Source organism: Canis lupus, chromosome 24, assembly GCF_048164855.1.
Source record: "Canis lupus baileyi chromosome 24, mCanLup2.hap1, whole genome shotgun sequence".
Lineage (NCBI taxonomy): Eukaryota > Metazoa > Chordata > Mammalia > Carnivora > Canidae > Canis > Canis lupus.
In genome coordinates, this window is record NC_132861.1 from 8,652,801 (window position 1) to 8,667,267 (window position 14,467).

Here is a 14,467-nt window from a genome sequence, read left to right on the forward strand (position 1 = left end):
CATCAGGCTCCCTGCATGGAGCCTGCTTCTCCCTCTGCCTATGTCTCTGCCTCTCTCTCTTTCTGTGTCTCTCATGAATAAATAAATAAAATCCTTAAAAAAATTTTTTTTAAAAAGATGATGATGTATCCTTTAAAAAAAAAATTATTTATTAGAGAGCACGAGTGAGCCGCACATGCACACGAGTGCTCCCTTGCACATGGTGGGAGGGACAGAGGGAGAGAGAAAATCTCAAGCAGACTCCCTACTGAGCAGGGAGCCCTATAGAGGGCTTGATTCCAGGACCTATTAATAAGATCATGACCTGAGCCAAGACCAAGACTGAGCCACCAGGTGCCCCAGATGTATCTTTTTTTTTTTTTTTTTTTTAGTACTAGAGGACCATTTATTGTGTGAGAAACATTAGATATCAGAATAAATGAATACCTTATTTAATATGTGATGATTTTAATATATGTAGCCTTTCAGGATGAATAGCACTTATTGTTTTGATTTTTAGGCCTAATCAGAAATCTGGAGAGGTAGTTTGCTAGTTTGTCTATTTTGAAAAGGAAAGGAATTTACTCTGGAGATGCTGTCCAGGATTAGATGTTACTTTGTTCAATTTAAGTAGCAGCGTTACTTGACAAGCTAAATAGGGTACCAAATCTGAGGCTTGCAGAAAATAGGCTCTCAAAATTCCCGTCTAACATTAAAAATGCATTTCATTATAGCTTACCATCAAGGGAAAAAATAACCTAACATATAATATGCCTATACTTCTTACAAATAGCCGATAACCTTTTGACAAAAAGGGAAACTTTTGGAAGTGTAAACATGTACATCCACTTAGTAAGGGTCTATCAGCTTATTACGTGCTGCTGACATAATAATGTCTTGTGTACTTCCTCTTTGAAAATACAAAAGTAAATGATATTGAGACCAAAAGTCCTAAAAATTAGTGGCTATTCAGGCTTTATAACTGTGGTGAACCCACAGGGTTTTCTCATGTTGACCACAAAAGAGGTGGGTGAATCATCCTAATCTGGCACATTGTTTCAGTAGATCTTCCATTTTAACAAAGTGATTCATTTAGAAAGAATCGGTGCAATGAGGACAAGGCCCAGTTCCTCCAGTGATGTGAGGGGGCTCCAGTCTATGTAATCCTACTGTTTGATCTCATTAGCAGCCCTGAAAGCCCAGGGAGCCTGTCAGTCTGCAGTGGATCCCACCACCTGTACACTAGATGTTTCCACATATGTCATCTTTAATTTTCTGCTCAATTCTATAAGGTCAATATTATCATATTTTGTAAATAAAATGTGAGGCTCAGAGATGTTAAATGATTTGTAATTCAAGAATTCTTGATTCCAAACTGCATCCAAACTCTGTTTCCTGAACTCATCCTATTCTTTTTCTTATCTATTTCTTATTCCTTTTTCTATGATGTCTTCCTTCCTTCTCTTCCCTTCCCTTTCTTTCCCATCCTGTCTCCATTTTCCCCATCTTTTATTCATTCATTTGTTCAAAACATATGAGCTTCTACATTATGTCGGGCCATGTGCTAGAGGCCAGGATTCATCAGTGAGCAACACGGACAAGGGCCTTGTCCTTATGCAGCTGATAGTCTAAAAAACAAGAACAGAAGTGTGTTCAAATGGAGACCAAGGGGCCTTGGGAGGCAGGCAGCAGGGAGGTAGCACATATGGAAGGTGTGTGTGCTTCCTGGGGAGGATAGCTAGTGTATTAATTGGAAGAGTAAGAAGTATAAAAGATTTCAACAAGATGGAACAATGGACCCAAGGTACTGGTTGAAATTAAATAGAAATAAATGTAAAGCCTTTCATTTAAGCTTATCATGATATATTTACAGAATTGGGAAGACATGACTTCATAGAGTTTCAGTTGGGTTTGAAATCCCAGCAATATGAAGCAATGGTTTAAAAAGCATGTAGTCTTAGGCTCCATCTGTACCAGCATGGATTCCAAAACAAAGATGCTTGTAAATCCATGCCATATCCATAACTCTTGATGGGGATTTTCTGTTTTGAAGGCACTGATTACTAGATAGCACATGGGGAACTTCTGGTTTGGTATTTAAGAACCAGAGGGAGATCATTGTTTTCCCAAAGTAGCTGATTTTCCTTAATAATACCCAACAATGTCTACTGCTCAAATGTTGAGAATATACTCTCCTAGATTTTTTTTTTTTTTTTTTTTTTTACTATTTTAGTCTGGTTTAGTCTTTTAGGCTAATAACAAATAAAATAATTAGTTTATGAAGGCATTGGGAAGAAACAGAAAAGGGTGACTATAAAGAAGTGGAAAGAATGCTGGCATCAGAATTAAACTTACGCGTCATGCTTATGTTTATTGTGATACAGACAGTTCACTTACCATTGCTGAGCCTTACTTTCTTCATGGTAAATTAGTGCCACGATATCCACATCTCAGAATTGTTGCAGTGATTAGAAATAAGGCTGGTAAATTGCCCACCCCTTCCAAATTGCCTGGCACATTGTGGGTGGCTAAGGAAACCCTGAGAAAAGAAGGCAATAAAGAAAATATAAGTCAAGGAAGGATTCCTGGAAGAAATGCTTTTTGAGATTCATCTTAAAGAAATCACAGCTATGGATTGATTACTTTTAAGAAACCCATGACAAGCAGGGGGAAAAAAGACACAGAATCATTCACAGTTAAAAACTGTGAATGAGTATAAGGTCAAGAACTTGTATAGATGGTGTTGTGTTTTCTCTTTGGTCAACCAGTCTGTCATTTGATAATGTGTTTTCTTGAGATTGAAGTTCATTGACAGCTGGATGTGGTGATAATCTCCAGGTGTGTGTTGATTTCTCTGTTCCTGAATTCTCCCAACATTTGAGAAATGGTGTTATTTTGTTATTAACTTGTTTTTCTCATTTTAATTTATAAAACCAGCAGACATTTAAATGCCATGAAGAATGTCACGTATTTTTCATGAGAATTTGCAGGAAGCATATTTTCTAGTGATAGCTTCTTATAATGCTTCCTGTAGCATTGATTTCTTCTCCTTAATCAGTAATATCTGACAAGAGGACAGAGAGTTTTATTTTGTAATCTTTTGTCAGAAATTACTGCCCTGGCATGCCTGGGTGGCTCAGTTGGTTAAGTGTCTGCCTTCAGCTCATGTCATGATCTCAGGGTCCTGGAATCCAACCCCTCATTGGGCTCCCTGCTCAGCGGGGAGTCTGCTTCTCCTTCTCTCTCTGTCATGCTCATGCTTGTTCTCTCTCTCTCTCTGTCTCTCTCAAATAAATAAATAAAATCTTAAAAAATAAGAAATTACTGCCCCATTTATTAGTGAAGACCAACTTTACATTTATTTTAAAGAGAACTAGATAATATGTTCATTTTGGCACCCAAAATCTAAGGCTGCTGATATCCAACTCATTCAATACACACAACTAATAATTTAAAATATTGTGTTAATTCAGGTTTTGGGGTTATTAGGAAGAGGGTGTAGATGAGAAAGAAAAGTGAAGAGGTGGAGAAGAAGGAAAAGAAGAAGAAAGAACAATATGGAGCAAGGAAGAGACAACAACAGGGGAGGGATACAAAAAAAAAAAAGAAGAAGAAGAAGAAAAAAACAAAGAGAGACAAAAGAAATAAGGAAGAGGAATAGAGGACTGGGTGGGGCCAGTGCGAGTATCAGTCACTAGACTTCCTGCCAGAGGCCTCGCTTCCGCTCCACTGTCCAAGTCTTAACCCCAGTAGAGGGTAACTCTGGATCCGAAGGCCAGCGTCAGGGGTTTGTGGAAGCCACAGTGCACAAACCTCTAACACATCACCACATACCCAGCATTGTTTGGTTTTATGTATCACCTAAAAATTCCTTTGTCATTAAATGTTCCCTTCCTGTGTTACGTTCTTCTTCCTTTTTTATCTTGCTCTTCTTTCTGATGATAGTCATGACTCATTCAAAACCCAAGACCACAGTGGAAATCTAAATTTAAAATATTATATATCCATTTATTCAAAATTGACTTTCCTAGTCTGTTGGATCTTCAAGTGTAGTGATATAAGGATCCCTCAGATCATTTAAATTGCCTGAATGAAAAGTTTTTTTGCATGAGTGGGCCTCAATATTGTCGGCACATTCGAATTGCCTGGGGACTATTAAAACCCAAAGTATCTGGGCCCACCAATTAATTGGGGGTGGTCTAAGGTGTGGAGTCCTATCACTGTGTTTTAAGCACCTTAATGATGGGATATGCAGCCAATGTTGAGAATTATGCTTTTATGGAGGAGATGGCAGTGTGTGTCATGGCTCCCAGCACTTACTAGTAAGGGATTATACCATTATGTATGTATAATTGAGATCATGTGGTTTTGCTAATTGCACTTTATCTATCTATCCATGTATCTACTTATCTACCTATCTATAATATGTTATATTTGGTAGAACCTTTGAGTCCCTTGAAAAAATGTTGCAAAAATACTAGCTCCCAATGGATGAGAGGGTGCTGGTTATGTGGTACAATTGTCATGAAAACAGTGTTGGAGAAGCTTCACGTTGAATTTGTAACTGCTTACCCAGCTGTCAGAGCACACCGCTCATCCTGCCACCCAATTACTACTAATGTAAGCACTGACTCCTTACTTGGAGCTTCCTTCCATTATAGTTCTCTGCCTCCTGGCACCCTTGCTCCAGCCAAGCTCAGCCATAGGCACCTTCTCTTCTGAGCCTTTTATCCAGCTATTCCTTTAAACCATCGATCACACTCCTTAACCACGCCTCCATTATTTCACCATTACCTATTGAAATTCTATCTGTCCTTTGAGGTTCTTCTTCCATAAATCTATCTTAATTTTCTTGCCAACAGATAAATTCCTTCTTATCTCTGAAACCCCACTGCATGTTGTTTTGTACTCTATTTCTCTTTTTTTCTCTCTCTTTCATTGTCTCTGCCTGTCTGTGTTTGTTTTGGGTCATGAGTATTTTGATCTCAGCTAATAAGCTGAGTTTAGCTTGAGAATATCTTACCTATCTTCCTTCGCGTCCTCCCCTTGTGCCTCATTAGCCCTGTGTTCGTCACAGAAAGTGCTCAACAAATATTTATTTAGTAGAATTCAATAAAAGCAAAAAAGTTGTTGATTGATATATAAAACTAAAATTTAGACGGGTATGTTTGTTAAAATAAATCAGCAATTTTAGGAGTTGCTTTTCTGTTCCTAGGCATCCAGACTTAGACAAAGAGGCTCATGATGTAATACATTCCGACCTGCATTGACTAGAGATCTGTTTGCATGTTTCTGGGTGCAGTAGGTACATGCAAAGTGAATGAATAAGTCGTGTTTTATGCAACCCTAACTTAGTGACTGCCACACATCTCTCTTTTTGTGAAATAAGACAGTAACTTATTCATCTTAAGGCATTTCCTCTTGGTTCACTCTGACACTCATGTCTTAAATTATAACCCTGGGATTTATTATCTTTTGTTTCAGAAGCTCTAGAGACAAAGCATTTATGCCTGTGAATATGGTCCAGTTGCCTTTCTACCCACACGCACAAAAAGGAATTACAATTTTTGAGAAATTGCCAGGCTCGAGCTCATTCTTTGTGATGTTGCTTTGGATATCAGGCAGGCCTGCCTTTCCCCCTTTCTGCACCTTCCAAATATCCCCACTTGTACAGAGAATAAAATATAATTGTTGTCCTTAGGCTGTATCACTCTTCTGCTGCATGTGGTAACCACAAGTGTACATTTAAAAGCAGAACCTGGCCTCAAGTTTACCAGTTAATTTAATCAACTCTTTAAATTACTTTTAGAAAAAAAGAATGAAAGAAAGAACAGAAATCTACTTTAGAAACAAAAATGTATCTGTGCAGCTTTATTTTCATGTGGAAGACAAAGAATCTTTCCAATAGGAGGACAGAATGACAGTTCCACTTATCTTGGCTGCTTGGAAATTAGATCAGTGACATTTTTTCTGTTGAAGAAAAAACCTTATCTTAGTGGCTAACTTTCAGAATCAATCATCTGAATTTCAGTCCTGCCCCCTCTCACAAGCAAGGAGCATTATACAATTTGTACATTTCAATTAGGTTGTGATAAAAAACAAGTAGCTCAAGGGCATTAGTTTATTACTGGTATCCAGCCATGTTTTCCTTTGCTAAATGACATTCTGAAAGCCTCCATTCTGAGCATAATCACCTTAGGGTGCCCACAGAATGCGGGCCTGAATGATTCAATTATGGCTGAAAGTCATTCTCTTCCCAGAACACAAGACTCTCGAAGCACATCTGTAGTCTTTTGCAAGTGCGGGATGTTTTTCTTTCATCCGTATTCCTGCAAGAATGGAGATGCAGACAAGGATTGTGTCCTGTCTGATTCTTCACTGTTCTCTTTTCTGTCTTATCTGCTAAGGTACCATGTCTCAGAATAAATCATCCTTAATTTTCCAACAAGTGAGTTTATAAATGAGTTGATTCAAATGAGGAGGGATCCTGGGGTGGCTCAGTGGTTTGGCACCTGCCTTCAGCCCAGGGCATGATCTTGGAGACCCGGGATTGAGTCCTGCATCGGGTGCCCTGCATGGAGCCTGCTTCTCCCTCTGCCTGTGTCTCTGCCTCTCTCTGTGCGTCTCTCATGAATGAATGAATGAATGAATAAATAAATAAATAAATAAATAAATCATCTTTTTAAAAAATCAAATGAGGAACATTTTCCTCTGGAACCAACAGCCAAGTGTGCAGTTTCCTACTGACCCACAATAACCTGTTTAGTTCCCAGTGAAACTCAACTCTACAGTATTAATAGTTCTCTACCACTTCCAGGAAAAAGGAGCTGATGTTTCAAATAACTTGAAATGTCTCAAACTGGCCCCATCATGTGACACTTTCTTCCCCTCTGCTAGTGATAGAGGAGATTCCTTCTCTCGTCAGAGGCAGCTTGATGGGTATATCTGAGCATTAGGGATGTATCAGTTATCTATTGCTAAGTAACAAACCACTCCAAACTTAATGACTGAAAACAGTGATCATTTACTGGTTCACAATTCTGTATGTTGGCAATTTGGGCAGGGTTCAGCTAGTAGGTTCTTCTGCTGGTCTCTCTTGGGTTCAGCCATGGGCCAAGAGTCTTCTGGGAGCTTAGTGGAGTCGACTGACTGATACTGCCTCCCTTAGATACTTGGTGATTGGTTTTGGTTGTCAGCTAGGCTTGTCTCCATGTGTTCTCTCATCCTCAGGGAAGCTAGCCTAGGCCTCTTGTCTCACAGTTCCAAGAGGGTCAGTATGGAAACTAAAAGAGCTCTTCAACCTTGGGCTCATATGTTGCACAATATCACTTCTACTTTGTTTGCTGGTCAGAGCAATTCACATCACCAAGCCCAGATTCCAGGGCTCTTTTGATGAAAGGAGTAGCCAGGTCAAACTGCAGAGGAACATGCTGGGGTGAGAGGAATTAATGCAGCCCTCCTTGTAAGTCTTTATAAAGAGAAGACTATAAGATATTGGAGTGGAGGGGCGAGAAGGTGAGTGGCGGAAGGGGATGAGAGAGTGACTAATATCTTTGAAGTTCAGAGAACCTGGATTCAAATCCCACTTTACTGCTTCCTAGAAATGTGATCTTGGAGAAATTATGAACCTGTTCAAGCTTAAATTCCTGATCTCTTGAGTGTAATGCCTCCTTATGATTGTTGTGAGAGTCAGTGCATATAGACCCACTTATTAGCACAGTGCCAGTTACATAGCAGTTGTCAGTCAGTGATTATATTAATACCTCCTGTATTCTCTCCTCAACCCAGAAAGGCAAGCAAAAAGGCAAGCAAAAAGACAAGGACTTCAGGTATCTTTACCTGGCTGCTCCTCAGGCATCTCAAAATCCGCTTATCCACAGCAAACTAACTCTCCTCCCTCACCTCCCTCATCCCTATTTGCATATTTTTAAAAAAACATTTTATTTATTTATTCATAGAGACAGAGAGAGAGAGAGAGAGAGAGGCAGAGACACAGGCAGAGGGAGAAGCAGGCTCCATGCAGGGAGCCCAATGTGGGACCAATCCCGGGTCTCTGGGAACACACCCTGGGCTGGAGGCGGCACTAAACCTGCTGAGCCAACAGGGCTGCCCTATTTGCATCTTTTACTTATCCCCTTTCCCAGATAAAGGTTTTACCTCCAAATAATTTCCCAAGCTAGGACCCTGGGAGCCATGAACTCCATTTTCCTCTACCCCACATCTACCTCATGGTTCCTGCCTTCCTTCCCTAAACAAATGTTTCTTGGACCCATGAGACATCCTGGACTTCATACCATATTTGGGTTTGACAGGTAAATGAGGTCAATATGGTTCCTGCCCCCAAAGAACTTATAATCCATTGATAATATGAAAATCTACAAGTTCTGTGAAAGAAGATGTTATGAGAAAAATGAAGGGCATTGAGAAACCTGATTTTGCCCACCCTTCCACAGAACCCCACCAAGTCTGAGCTGCTACTGTCCTTGTGGCCCAGCTACTAGTGGCCTAGCAATAGGATTTCTCCCCACTTTATGGTCAGCCTCCACACTGTTGATAGAGATGTTGTGGAAGAAAATAATTCATCTCTAATTCTCTGCTTGAAAATCGCTATGGTCCATAGGATTAAAATCCAAACTCCTCAAGGTAGAATAAAAAGCCTTTCATTCTTGGCCTCAGTCTAGCCATTCTCCCACACAGGTACCCTTCACCCTGGTAAGCTACATTCCTCACAGCTCCTTCAACTGGTCATACTCTTATGAATCTGTGAGTTCACTTCAGAGAAAGTCTTTACTCTGAAATACATTTCTTTGATGCTTCCCTCTCCCTCAACCACACACACAAAGTTTCTATTTGATTTTGCTCTTCAAAGCTTCAGAACATAGTAAGTGCTTTGGCACCTGGGTGGCTCAGATGGTAAAGTGTTGGCTCAGGTCATGATCCCAGGGTCCTGAGATCAAGTCCCATGTTGGGCTCCCTGCTCAGCAGAGAGTCTGCTTCTCTCTGTCCCTCTACCTCTCCTGCCTGCTCATGTTCTCTCTCTCACACACTATCAAGTAAATAAATAAAATCTTTTAAAAAAATAAAAGAATGTAGTAAGTGCTCAATAAATGTTTGTGGGTCTGGTCAAAGGTAGGAGATAATGTGATTCAAATGAAGGATAACTGAGTATGGTCATGTCCATCAATGTGTACCATGAAGAGGAAGAAAAGGAGGCACTTAGCGTTATGGGGGTGGGAGCTAGGGATGGGATCTCATCTCTGTTGGCAGTAGAAAGGAAACAAATTTCTATTAGAAGTAGGTCAGAAAGAAGCGTTCAATGGAGAAGTGTTTTCTGAAGCTCAGTACGTGTTTCCAGAAACCAGCAGTTTGGAGGAAATTGGTGTTATTTTTGCTGTGCAGTGACTAGTAATGTGTATTTTCTAACTTAGAGGGATTAATAGGTTTTGCAAGATCCAACAATAGAAAAACATACAGGCATACCAGCTAAACCTCCAAATACATCAGACCTAATACATAAAAAAGAAAAGATGTTTTTAAAATGGTTTTAACCATAAAACTATTATTAATTGTGTACTATTTACTCTTATTTCTTTTCCATTTGTATATATATTCAGACTGAAATCACCTAGAAAATGTGTCTGAGGCAGAATCCGAAGTTATTTTATTGCAAGTCAAAGCTTTTATTTTAGTTTAACATCAATATAAAGCTTAGTTTGCAGTTGTATTCTATTACTCCACAATAACTCTGAAGGCCCCAGTTATTTCTTACTTAGATTTTAAACATTCAGTAGATTCCTTTTACTCATCTGGTTATTTTGTCTTATTAGCCTCAGTTAGTCCTAAGAAATAACTTAGAGTCTATTTACAATGAATGGCAGTCTGTTCATTGACTGTAGAAATCAGTGGTCCTAAAATAGTTTATAAAATAATTTTATACCCATAGCCATGGAATCCTCACAACAATGTCATAAATATGAAGGATCACAATTTCATCATTTGTAATATGATACTGATAAAAGCACTGTACCAATGCATCCAAATTAGAAAGGAAGAAGTAAAAGTATCTCTATTCACAGATGACATGTTCCTTTATGTAGAAAACCCAAAACTCCACACACAAATATGTTTCAACTAATAAAGAAATTCAGCAAAGTAACTGGATACAAAGGCAGCACACAAAAGTCAGTTGCATTTCTATACACTAATAATGAGCAATCCAAACAGGAAATTAAGAAAACAATTCTCCTTATGGTAGCATCAGGAAAGAATAAATACTTAGGAATAAATAACCCAAGAGGCCAAAAAAAAATTTGCACATTGAAATCTATTAAACATTGTTGAAAGAAATTAAGGAAGATACAAACAAATGGAAAGATATCCCATGTTCATGGATGCAAGACTTAATATTGCTAAAATGTCCATATTACCCAAAGCAGTCTGCAGATTCTGTGCAATGTCTGTCAAAATGCCACTGGTGTTTTTTTCAAATATAGAAAAAACCAGCCTGAAATTCATATAGAATCTCAACCCTGAATAGCTAAAACAATTCTAAGAAAGAAGAACAAAACTTGAAACCTCACACTTCCTGATTTCAAAACATAATACAAAGCTACAGTAATCAAAACAGTATGACACTAGCATAAAGAGAGACCTATAGACCAATAGAACAGAGCCTAGAAAAAAACTGTCGTATATGATCACAAGTGATCTTCAACAAGGGCACCAAGACTACACAATGGGGAAAGGATACTCTCTTCAACAAATAGTGCTGTAAAAACTGGATATTTACATGTGAAAGGATGAAATTGGACCCTTGCCTTATAAAGTATACAAAAATTAATTCAGAGTGAATTAAAGACCTAAAAGTAAGACATGAAATGGTAAAACTTGAAGAAAGCATAGGGGAAAATCTTCATAACATTGGATTTGGCAATGATTTATTGGATTTGACACCAAAAGTGCAGGCAGCAAAAGCAAAACTAGACAAATGGGACTATATCAAACTGTTTAAACTTCTGCACAGAAAAGGAAACAGTCAACAGAATGAAAAGCTAACCTATGGAATGGGAGAAAATATTTGCAGACCGTGTATCTGATTAGGCATTAACACCCAAAATATATAAAGGACTTCTACAACTCCACAACAAAAAAACCTACCTGACTAAAAAATGGGAAAGGACTTGAATAGACATTTCTCCAAAGAAGATCTACAAATGACTAACAAGCATATGAAAAATGCTCAACATTATTAATCATCAGGAAATGCAAATTAATGCCACAATGAGCTATCACCTCACACCCATTAGGATGACCATTATCAAAACAAAAACAAAAACAAAAAACAGAAAATGACAGGTGTCAGTGAGGATGTAGAGAAATTGGAATCCTTGCACAATATTGGTGGGAATGCAGATGGTGTATCCACTATGGAAAACAGTATGGAGTTCCTCAAAAAAATTAAAAATAGAATTACCATATCACCCAGCAATCCCATTTCTTGGTATATATTCAAAAGAATTTAAAAAGGATATCCAAGAGAGATATTTGCATACCCATGTTTATTGCATCATTATTCACAATAGCCAATAGGTGGAAGCAACTTAAATGTCCATCAGCAGATGAAAGGGTAAAGACAATTTGGTATATGCATACTATGGAATATTACTCAACCACAAAAAAATAAGGAAATACTGTTACATGCTATAACATTGAGAACTTTGAAGGACATACTAAGTGAAATAAGCCAATCACAAAAACAAAATACTGCATGATTCCATTTATGTGAGGTACCCAGAGCAGTCGAACTCTTAGAAACAGAAAGTAGAATAGTGATTGCCAGAGGCTTGTGAGGGAGGTAATAGGGAGTTGGTAAAGAGATTCCAGTTTACAAGATGAAAAGCTCTAGAGATTTGTTGCACAATAATGTTCATATAACTAACATTCATATACTGTATACTTAAAATGTTTAATATGATAAATTTTATGTTATTAAATTTTTTACAAGAAAAAAGATTACCCTACATCGTGAAGATATCCCAGAATTAAAGAGATAATGTATATTAAAGTGCTTAGAACTGCACTTGGCTCATAATATGCACTTACTTATATATTAGCTATTATTATTGCCACAGATTAATCAACTGAAACTAAGGATAAGGCGTCCCACAACTACTAAATGGTGGAACTGGACCTTCAATTCAGAGTTTCTTACCCCAGAGTTCATGGATTTTCCACTATTTTTTGCTTCCTAGAACTGAACCTTCCCTCTTTCTGGCAAAAATTTAGGTCCTAGGATTCTAAACCAAAAATTCAAAATTCAAAACCACTAGTCTGTTCCTTATTAAACATAAACACAAACATAATAATGATAAAAGATGATCAATTTTAAGAGTATGCTGTCTTCCAATGTAGAAGTCTTTATCACTCACTTTACCTTCTGGAGGCAGTGTATTCATTTCCCCCAAATCATTTACCCCACCTGACCCCATCTGTATTCTGATGTTTAATATAGTCCCTCAAGACAATTCAGTCTTTAATCTTCAACTAAACCTTTAGTCTCACCATCTGGCTTTGCCTTTGAAACTAGCCAGGAATTGAACCTACAAAATAAAATTCCAAGGCAGCTGAGATTGTGTTTATTGTATTCACTGTTAAGTTCTTAGGGCTTTTTATGGTGCTATTATTTGTATATGAGTGAATAAGAGAAAGGTAAATGCTATTTTAAACAGAATCTTAGAATATCTGAGCTGGAAATAATTCAAGGTTGCCCACAACGAGTCAGTGGGCTCAAAACATATTTCTACTTTCTACTGCTATGTTCATAAATAATATTAATCAGTTACTCTGTATGGTTTACATAAGGTATGTTTCTGAAAGACATTGTTTGGTCTTTCTTCTTGTGAGAAGGTTGGCAATACTGCTGAACGGTTCTCTAAACTTGGCTTACTCTGATTTTTATCACCAGATAGGATGTTTCATTTTTTGTTTTGAGCTACAAAAGAGGGGGGATACAGCCCAACTAGTTAGTTTATGTTAAAGGCAATTTTTTTTTTTTTTTCAGAAAACAGACAATGTCTCCTAGAGTATCAGTAGAGATTATGGCAGGCTTTTCCTTATAAAATTTGACAAGAGTGGCCAAGTGGGTCTTGCAGGGGTGGTGAGAGGAAGGGGAGATTGAGAATTTTTGATCAAGGGATCACACTGCTGAGTGGTGTAATCTGGGAATGTTTATTTAGCACCAAGATACAGGATTACCTGGAGAAGCAAGAAACTGGAGATGGGAAGGCAAGAACAAGAGTCAATTGCAATAGATCAGGTAGAAAGAAGGCTCCTCCAAAACATGTCAGTGTTGGAAAAATGGGAAGGAGAAATAAGATAATCATGAAATGAGGCCTGTATCCCCCCTAGAAGGCAAGGACTAAGTCCTCGGTTACCAGCACTGACACTGTGCCTTCACCTGGCAGGTATTCAATATATAGATGTATTATGAGTTTATGAACTGAGTGAAAGTGAGGGCCAAAAAACCAAGGATTACAAGATGGCCTTATTGTGTATTTTGCTTGTTTTACCTAGTTAGCTGAGAATAGCAGATCCAATAAGAATATTGAGCATGTCAAGGAGACAAATCTACTTCCTGGGAAAGATACTTAGTTCAGTTGAGGTGGAGATCAATTTGATGATAGTCGAGTGGTATTTGGAAATTTGAGACTGGGACTTGGAAAATGGACAAAGATGGGGTTTCAGGAGAGGTTCAGAGTGCAGAGAGGGATTAGGATGTCCCTAGCAAGTGGAGAAAGTTGAATTCCTTGGGGTAGAATGACACTCTCAAAGGGTGGTATAGGAAAAGAAGAGAAGAGGTCAAGGTGCAGATGTTTGGGGAAAGCATATACATGAGAAGATGGAAAAGAAAGAAAACAAAGCAGAGAAAATGAAAAATGACCTACTCAGAGTATAACCATGCAAAGAAAAGACTTACAGTTAGGAAATAGTAGTCCAAAGTATTAAACTTTGGAGAGGAGACTGAAATGTTCAGGAGAAACAAATGAAGTTGTGTGACCTCAGAAGATGACCATAAATTAATTTCTAAAAACTACCACACTGAGCAGAAATGCTGAAGAAATTTCTTGGGTAGCTGTTGTGAGCCAGAGAGTTGTTAAGGCACTAGCCTCATTGGCCTTGAGGAATTGATCCTTGGTGGCCCTGGCTTTCTCTCTCCTCAAAGTTAAGTACTAAAAAATTACCAGTATTAGAAGATTCACATTAATAAAGATTCTCTTCTGTATTCCAATAGATGTGATTTCCTAACTAGCTTCTTATTATGCTCAGCATTCCACCAGCACATTGCTAAGGAAATAGAGGGCCTCCCAGAGAAGATTATTGCTGAAAGCTTCTGATTTAGTCCTTAAAAGTTTGGATATCTCTGCATATGTACAAAGGCTTAATGGGATTATATGGAATGAAATACTGAGATCTTTTACTCAGCAAAATC

The 14,467-nt window shown here is 38.2% G+C and overlaps 1 protein-coding gene across 23 annotated transcripts in view; it reads left to right on the top strand.

Moving 5' to 3' along the window:
- The window catches only part of STARD13 (StAR related lipid transfer domain containing 13), a 513,518-nt gene that overhangs the window by 376,625 nt on the left and 122,426 nt on the right, over positions 1-14,467 (top strand). The window lies entirely within an intron of this gene.